The 9,180-nt window shown below is 48.6% G+C and overlaps 1 non-coding gene across 3 annotated transcripts; it reads left to right on the forward strand.

The window, feature by feature from the left end:
* The first annotated feature begins 1,512 nt into the window (after positions 1–1,512).
* Positions 1,513–8,796, forward strand: LOC109747141 (uncharacterized). 3 transcript variants are annotated; one of them, XR_012189979.1, is made up of 3 exons: positions 1,513–2,914; positions 3,534–7,121; positions 7,914–8,658. It is a non-coding gene; the product is annotated as an uncharacterized protein (transcript). The 3 variants fall into 3 exon arrangements; XR_012189978.1 differs by having other exon boundaries at positions 3,539–7,121; XR_005762987.3 differs by lacking the exon at positions 1,513–2,914 and having other exon boundaries at positions 5,761–7,121; positions 7,914–8,796.
* The last annotated feature ends 384 nt before the right edge of the window (positions 8,797–9,180 follow it).

Below are 9,180 nucleotides of genomic sequence, written 5' to 3' on the forward strand. Positions count from 1 at the left end.
ACTGCCCTATGACCTAAGCCCTGTTTTCTACTAGTGTAACATCGTGCCCTCAAAATTGCCAGCATCGACATGCCCATGATCAGGAAAACAGGATCATCATGCAATACTTGAGCCAGTCTTAGAGGCAAGACTAGGAACACATTTTACCGTTTAGGTGCCACACGTGCACATGAGTTTCCCTCCGAACCTCGTGGATATTGCAGACTCGAGAATCATTGCAGTTATAGCATGGAAGCTAAACATTCACAAACTCGGAGATACTAAATAACTGATGTTACTGCCTCTAGGGCATATCTCCTACAAATACATGCGTGAACCAAGCGTTGTATTGTATTGAGAAAACATCCCTTTGATGAACCAAACAGATCAAGTAGTCACTCAATACCACATCTAATACAGTGCAGTCTGATTACAAAGATGAATACGTTACCTGAGGTGAACCAAACGGGCCATAAGTTCTCAGCCCTTTGCTTTTGTCTTTCCATTACTGGTTGAGGAGTCTTGTTCCTTCCATGCGGTATCTATGAGTATCATGTTTATTGTAGGCAGCTTGAATCTGTCCATTGTTGATCCCTGCATCTGCAAATTACACAATTTGTGCCTTGCCTTTGATAAACAATATGCGAGTATCCTGCTTATTGTAGGCAGCTTATCAATTCGTCTTGTAACTGTTGAGGATGGCTCCCAACCACACTGGCCGACAAACTAAAATGGCTGCTAACTCTTCTGTCTTGTCGTGCTCATAGCGTGATAACTGTTGAGGATGGCTTCCAACCACACTGGCTGACAAACTGAAATGGCTGCTAACTCTTCTGTCTTGTCTTGCTCGCAGCGTGAAAGTGCATATGCCACACAGTTGGATGTGCCCGCTATGTGTTGGATTTGAAAATGCAAACCCACCAACTTCGTGAATGCTCATTGTTGAATTGGCATGTTGAGCTTCTAATATGTGAGGTTCGGTAAGTTGGGTTGATCTATCTTGATAACAATAAACTCTGAGTACTGCAGATATGGGCGCCAATGGTCAACGGCTAATAGAACAGCAAGACACTCTTTTTCATGTGCCGATAGCCAATAGTCCCAAGTTGCCTGACGACAATGCCTTGCTAACGTACGCCACTTGGTGTAAATCTTGCATAGGCACTACCCCAATCTCCGTGGCACTGGCATTAGTTTCCACGATGATCTTTTTTTGTAAAATCTAGAAGTACCCGATCGAAGCATCCACTAGTGCTCGTTTAAGCGCTTGGAATGTTGCCTCTGCAGTTCGTGTCCAAATGAACAAGGTATATTGCCTCTGTAGTCTTCGATAAACAACCGCTCATCTAAACTTTTGGACTATGTATCACGAGACTCATAAAACTCTTTGAAAACGAATATAGTGACAACAATTCCTGCCATGTAAACCTCATATCGCCAAAGAATGTACGTACTAGTGAAATGTTTTTTTTCTTTGGGAAATAAATTCGCCTTGTGTTTTGAAATGTATGAAGTATATGTTTTTTTTTTACAAAAGAGAGAGTGTACATGGTTTCGGACGTCAAAACGGGAGCAGGAGTAGGAAGGAGATACGTTTTCCTCCAGCAGAAACGGGAAACCAAACCCCCAAAAGAAAATCAATCCCCTCCGCTCCACCCCACCCCAATGGCGTCGCCGGCGCCGCCACTCCCCGATGTCCCGGCGGCGCCGCCCTGCAGCCCCGACGCCTCGCCGACCATGGAGGCGCAGGCGAGCCTCCCGAACCACCTGACGGAGGACATCCTCCTCCGCCTCCCCACGGCCGCCGACCTCGCCAGCGCGTCCATGGCCGGCCACTACCTCCGCCTCATCATCGCCGACCACTCCTTCCTCCGTCGTTTCCGCGCCCTCCACCCGCCGCCCCTCCTCGGTATACTCTCGGATCCCTTCTTCCCAGCCCAGCCGCCCCACCCCTCCGCCGCCGCCGCCCGAACACTCACAGGCACCGACTTCTCCTGCTCCTTCCTCCCCTCCCGCGAGCAGCGGTGGCGTCGCTGCGACTTCCGCGACGGCCGCGCCCTCCTCTGCATCGACACCGACGGCGGTGCCATGGTGAGGGACGTCGCCGTGTGCGACCCGCTGCACCGGCGCTACCTGCTGCTACCTCCCGTCCCCCAGGGCCTGCCCGATCTGGTCCATCACTTGGATCCTTTCCTTGCTCCTGCCGGCGGAGACGAGGGCGCTGACACTGACACTGCTGCGGGCGCTCCCTTCAGATTCAAAGTCATGTGCTTGGCCCAGTACCACACCCGCTTGGTCCTCCACATCTACTCTTCATCCGGTCCCCATGCCGGACAATGGCGCACCGTCACATTTGATGGTTGGGCCGCTCTCCTCGCCGGAGTCAGCGACCATGCGCGATCCTCTGCTGCGTTCGGAAAGCGCTACTACGCGCACGGATGCTTCTGTTGGGCAATATGTGCGATCAACAAATTGCTCTTGCTCGACACAGCTACCACCGAGTTCTCCTCCGTCAACCTTCCGCCTGATCTCATGAATCACCAGGTGGCCTTTGTGGAAGCAAGCCAAGGGAGGCTTGGGATGTTCGCTCTCAGCCAAGTTCCCACACACCTCGTGCCTCGCCTCCGGTATTCCATTTTGGTTAGCACTGGGGATGACGACCCAGGGCGGTGGCAAAAGAAAAAGGTGGTCACATTGTCCCATGATTACTGCTATCAGATCATTGGTGTAGCTGGGGGGTACCTGCTCCTGTATCTGGTTACAGACAACCCGGATTCGTTCCCTCCGGGTAAAGTGCCAGACCCGGGCTGCTTTTCACTGAATCTTCGCACTATGGAGCTTGAGCGCTTCTCTCGGAATAGAGATATACTGCCATTGCAGGGCCAACTGTATTCGGGCTTCCCGCCATACTTGTCTCCACCAACTATTTGAAACGGTAAGCTTGCTCCTAGTTTTTGCCTCTATTGTTCATATGCAGTATAGAGGGTCGACATTGCTAAATGATGCAAGTATTAGTTAGTTTGTTTGGTGGTACTGTGCTCTGTCATTCTGGGCAGTTTATGACTTTATGTGTTGATGATAGATTCCTATTTTGCATGTCCTTGTGCTTCTATTAGTTGGCCATTCTGCTTATAAACAATGATAAGCTCCAATCTACTAGCAGTTTGCGTCATTCCACTTACTAGACATTATTAGTATAGCTTCACACCTGCGTAAAGAGTACTGGTATGGTACCTCCGGTGGTGCTGGGATAGATACTCGCAGTGGCTTGGATGTAATTTGAAGGGGATTTAGTCCCTTGGCTTACTGTCATTTTTGTGTCCATAGCATCCAGATTGACACTGTTTACATGGTTGCTTAACTTGATCAGAGAAGTTTGTCCTTGAGCAGCAATTACATGGTTGATTAACTCGATTAGAGAAGTTTGAAGCCCCAAACTAATTTTCGTCAGTATAATATATGAATGTATCCCGTTGGGTATCTGAAATTATATATTTTTGTTGCGTCTGATTAGCTAGAGTGGTTGGTTTCTGACCACATACTGTTATGATCAGTGTAGGGCTTAATCTGCTGGGTAGAGGACCAATTGACTCCATTTGGATTGTTGTTGACTTGATCCATCCCATCTCATATAAGGCAGTGCCAAGCCCGGTAATTGATGGAGTGCCTAGCATCAGCAGCAGCAGCAGTGGTTAAGTTGCTTCGTTCCTCTTATTCGGTGGACTGGATGGAACCATGTATGTATATATGTATGCACATCGTGTTACTTCCGGCTAGCACGTGTAAGTGTCCTGTTGTTCCGTTAACTTGTAGTATGTTTCATTTCATCTTGACGCTCAGTAATGTACTACAGTACATTGTACTCATGGACCACATCAGGGAGAAGAAATCTTCATTCTTTCTCCTTTTTGCGGGAAAGGAGACCTCTTCCTTCGCCTGGGCCTATTTCTATTGATAAGAATGCGAGGTTTATAGACTGGACCACATCAGTAACGAGTTGAAGTAAATGTTGATTCTGAAGAAATACAAAGCTTCTTTTTGCTATACCAGGCTAGTTGGTTTCCGATCACAAACTATCATTGGATTGCATATGGGACTTATTTTGCGCCCGGCTGCTTACAACTGCAAGAAAAGATGGATGACACACACACACACACACACACACACACACCCACACACACACACTTGCCTGTTCTCCATGTGTCTTATTTCGTTCGTGACCTTATGTCTTCAAACAATCTCTTCAATCTTGATCTGTTGGATTTGATTAATTAGAGAAGGCCATGTTTGGGACTGCTCCACCCCACCAAAATCGGCTCCATCAAAATCGGTTTATGACTCTAGTTGTTTGCTCCTCTTGTTGTTTGCTGGACAAGGCTGCGATCTGGGAGCACATCTAGGTGAAGTTAAAAATTGTAGATCAGATGTTCTCTTTTGAGTAATATAGTGACCCTGTATACATTTTATCTTTATTAAACTGGTCACTACTTGCTGCAGATTCAGTTGTAGCAAGTAAAAGTGGCAATCTGCTAGTTGTTTCTTGTGCAGCTAGCAATCAATTCTGAAATAGTTTCTTCCAGAAATTGAAAAGGAAAGATGGAATAGGTTCTGGGCTGGCTTATGTAACCATGGGTATTGTTTGCATCGAATTTTTTTAAGTCAGTCTTGCAGTGTTTGTATTGATCTTTCGTAAGCATCATTACGGAATTCATGTGAACATTTTAACTATGTATTGGCCGACATTAATCTGAACCTTTTAACTATCCATCAGCGGATATTTAGGGCAAACTTTAAATTGTATATCGGTTGCATTAGTTGACATCATTTACATACTTTTATGTGAGTTGTGATCTTGTTAACACTCCAACCATGTATATTTCGCAAAAAAAAACACTCCAACCATGTATATATTGAAGTTGAAGCTAACTGAAAGGAAAACAAGGTAAAAACTTGCATGTGGATCATTGCGAGTGGTTGGCACCTCTGTGGGGTGGTGCCTGCCGGTGCCCTGGATGTACATGGCCACAGGGAGCACCTCCTACCTCCACAAACCATCATCTGACATGACTTGCATAATTCATTCAGAAAGAGGGAAATGGTCAGTTTGACATGTTATAAGCTCTCATCGAGTACAACTACCAGGTCAGTGATCACAGCAACACACCCAAGAAAGTGAGCGTGTACTAACCTCTGTCCAGTAACACAAACATTATCAGTAGACAGTCGGGAATTCGTCGTGCTAAGGCCCGCATAGAACTAGCGGACCAGAACAGCAACCGCCGCCAATGAAGAGTAGCGTAGATCAAAAAGATCCAATCCGAAGACACATGAACAAAGACGAACGACGATACTAGACGCACCAACGGGGCGGGGGCTAGGCAGGGAGAACCTTATTTCATTTCGGGAGCCGCCATCGTCTCGCCTTCCTGAGCAGGACATAAACCCTTAAAAAACTAAAAAAAAAGATCTAATCCCACCGGCAAGGGCCGGGATCCACCGCGCCCCATGGCCCTAATGCCACTCGAGAGACGAGGCGGACCGGCGGCAGCGCCGGTAGTAGGCGGAGGAACCCTAAGCTTTTTAAGGGAGAGGAGCCAGAGGCGGCAGCGGCTGCACAGACATCTCTCTCTGATTTCGCCAAAGAATGTATTCGTGAAATGTTTTCTCCAAAAATAAATTTGCCTTGTGTGTTTGAAATGCAAGGAGTAATTTTTTTTTTTTACAACAGAGAGTGTATATGATTTTTATATTTAAAACAAGTAGAGAATTTTGCTTCATTTTTCTTGACGCGTTGAAGGAGAGGTCAAAGTGGGAGCACGAAGGAAAATCAATCCCCTCCTCAGTTCCACCCCCAATGGCTTCGCCGGCGGCGCCCTTCCCCGATGCCCCGGCGGCGCCGCCTTGCTGCCCCGACGCTTCGGCGGCCCCGCCCTGCAGCCCCGACGCCTCGCCGGCCATGGAGGCGCAGGCGAGCCTCCCGGACCACCTCACGGAGGACATCCTGCTGCGCCTCACCACGGCCGCCGACCTCGCCCGCGCCTCCATGGCCGGCCCCTCCCTCCGCCGCATCGTCGCCGACCACTCCTTCCTCCGTCGCTTCCGCACCCTCCACCCGCCGCCTCTCCTGGGTATACTCTCGGATCCCTTCTTCCCAGCCCAGCCGCCCCACCCCTCCGCCGCCGCCGCGCGAACCCTCGCCGGCACCGACTTCTCCTGCTCCTTCCTCCCCTCCCGCGACCGGACCTGGGTTCGTCACGACTTCCGCGACGGCCGCGCCCTCCTCTGCGCCGCCACCGACGACCACTGCCTGGCGAGGGACGTCGCCGTCTGCGATCCGCTGCACCGGCGCTACCTCCTGCTACCCCCCGTCCCCCAGGACCTGTCCGATCTGGTCTATCACTGCGAGCCCTTTCTTGCTCCTGCCGGCGGCGACCAGGATACTGACATTGCTGCCGATGCTCCCTTAAGGTTCAGAGTAATGTGTTTGGCCAAATACCAGACCCAGCTGGTCCTATTCGTCCTCTCTTCGTCAGGCCCTCTTGCCGAACAATGGCGCACCGTCGCATTTGATGGCTGGAGCGCTCTGGTTGCAGAAGTTAGTGAAGGCGAAGATGTGCGATCCTCCACTGCGTTCGGAGAGCGCTACTACGCGCACGGATGCTTCTGCTGGGCGATACCTGGAATCAGCAAGGTGCTCATGCTCGACATTGCCACGATGGAGTTCTCCTCCGTCGACCTCCCGCCTAGTCCCTGGAGTAATTCCCAGATGGCCTTTGTGGAGGCAAGGGAAGGGAGGCTTGGGTTGTTTGCTCTCAGCCACAATCTCCTCTTGTATTCCATTTCGGGGAGCATTGAGGATGACCCCCCAAGGCTGTGGCTAATGGGGGCTGTAGTCCCGTTGCCCCTTGATTACGCCTATTACATCATTGGTGTAGCTGGGGGATTCTTACTCCTACATGGGTTTCAAGACGACCCGGAATCGTACCCTTCGTCTGAAATGCCAGATCCGGACTGTTTTTCACTGAATCTCCAGACTATGAAGCTTGAGTGGTTTTGTGGGACTGAGCTCATGATGCCATTGAAGAACCAACTACTGTATGCGGGTTTCCCGCCATCCTTGTCTCCACCAACTATTTGAAGCGGTAAGCTTGCTCCTATTTTTTTGCTTTTATTAGCTAGTATAGCATCCATGCCCTTGATAGGATTGGCACTGCAATATGATGATGCAAGTACTCCCTCCGTCCCAAATTACTCGTCGCTGAAATGGATGTATCTAGAACTAAAATACATCTAGATACATCCATACGTGCGACAAGTAATTCGGAACGGAGGGAGTATTAGCTAGTATAGCATCCAAAATTGCTAGGTGACTAGCTTTAAATTAAAGTCCATCTGTTTCCAATGATGCTGATGCTTATGCCCAGTAAAATGTCTGTCCTTGAACTGCAACTACGTGGTTAGTTAACTTGATTAGAGAAGTTTGAAGACACATTTGGTGCACAGGGCACTGGGTACGTCTGGGTTTTCCTTTAGTATACCGTGTATATATGTGGGTCAAATGAACTTGGTGATAAACTAGATATACATTTTAGAGTGTATAGATACATTTTAGAGTGTATAGATACATTTTAGAGTGTAGATTCACTCATTTTGCTCCGTATGTAGTTCATAGTGAAATCTCTATAATGACTTATATTTAGGAATGGAGGGAGTAATTAACAAGAGAATGTTCTAATTAACCTTGTGTAGCTCTGGCCTTCATCCTGTGTCCGCCACTGCATTTGGTCCTCCTGAAAGCAAGAATTGTGTATTCATCTGGACCGAACGAATATATGAATAATCCTATTGATCATCTGAAACTAGATATATGTTTTGGTTGCATCTAATTAACAAGAGGGGTTGGTTTCTCATCACATCACATGCTATTATTGCAGGGCTTAATCCGCTGCGTATTTTGGACTCACTTTGCTTCTGGCTGATGATTGCAAGGAAGGATGACACACACATCAAGCAATTGTCTGCGTATCGCCTCCGGTCCTTTCATGTCCTCAAAGCCCACATGCATGCTAGCTACATGTTGGTTGATTTGGCATGTGTGCGCAACCTGAGTGCGTTCATATTAGATGGGTAGATGGGCCGTCCACCGGCCGGCCTGCCTCGTGTATATTAGAGATGGGTGCTGCAGACTGCAGTCTCTCTAGCTACTGTTAATCCGCATGTGTTTCTTCCATGTAGTCTCTCTTGTTTGTTGCTGTTATTTGGCCATTTGTAAATTGCTAGCGGTGCCAAGTCCTAGAGGCAGATGATGGGGATCCTAAGCTTAGAGAGGCGGTGGGTTCGAAGGGGCTTCGGCCTGCGACGGCTCTTTCCTCGCGGCCTTGATGCCTAATGGGAGGCAGTGCTGCTACGAGAGGGAGTCTCCGGTGCTCCACCGTAGGGGTCTTGCCGGAGCAAGAGGTTTGTCCCCGGCGCTGGCGAAGATTGGTTCCATCAAAGAGCAGCTGGACACGGTCGTGTTTTCTGTTTACTTTCAGGGTTCTTTCCAGAACAGTTGAGTCTGTTATTTTTCAGTTTCTTTGGGATGCAAGATGTACTGCCAGCAGCTTTGATCAATGAAGTGATGGGTCCTTCTGGACCCTAACCCTTGTTCAAAAAAGAATGCATCCATTTGTCGACGAATTGTTTGTAACATACATCATCTCCTCTTCTTATGTTTGGCAGATGCAGCTTTTTTTAGTAGACACATGGATGTAGATGCATCCACTTGTTTGGATTACAACACAGCTATAATCTATGATGACAACTTATAATGTATCATCTCCGCTTACAACTGAAACTGCGCACTACTATTGCTCTTTTGGGTGGAATGCATCACTGAAAACACCGGTACATTCTGCTTGCCCTTGAGGCGCAGCGTTCCCGTCGACGGGCCGACGTCCGATGATGAGCTTGTAGAGCAGCACGCCATAGCTCCAGATGCCGCTCTTGGCCATCAACCGCCCGATGTGGAGGCACCCTGCATCAACATGATCAAGCTTCGTGACAACCCCCAAAAGATGGACAACAAGTAGCCTATGCCATGGCTTGGATAATAAATTCAGAAAGAGGGAAATGGTCAGTTTCGCACTTTATAAGCTCTCATGGAGTACAATGAATTACCAGGTCAGTGATCACAGCAACACACCCAAGAAAGTGAGCATG

The sequence above is a fragment of the Aegilops tauschii genome, chromosome 7 (assembly GCF_002575655.3).
Source record: "Aegilops tauschii subsp. strangulata cultivar AL8/78 chromosome 7, Aet v6.0, whole genome shotgun sequence".
Classification (NCBI taxonomy): domain Eukaryota; kingdom Viridiplantae; phylum Streptophyta; class Magnoliopsida; order Poales; family Poaceae; genus Aegilops; species Aegilops tauschii.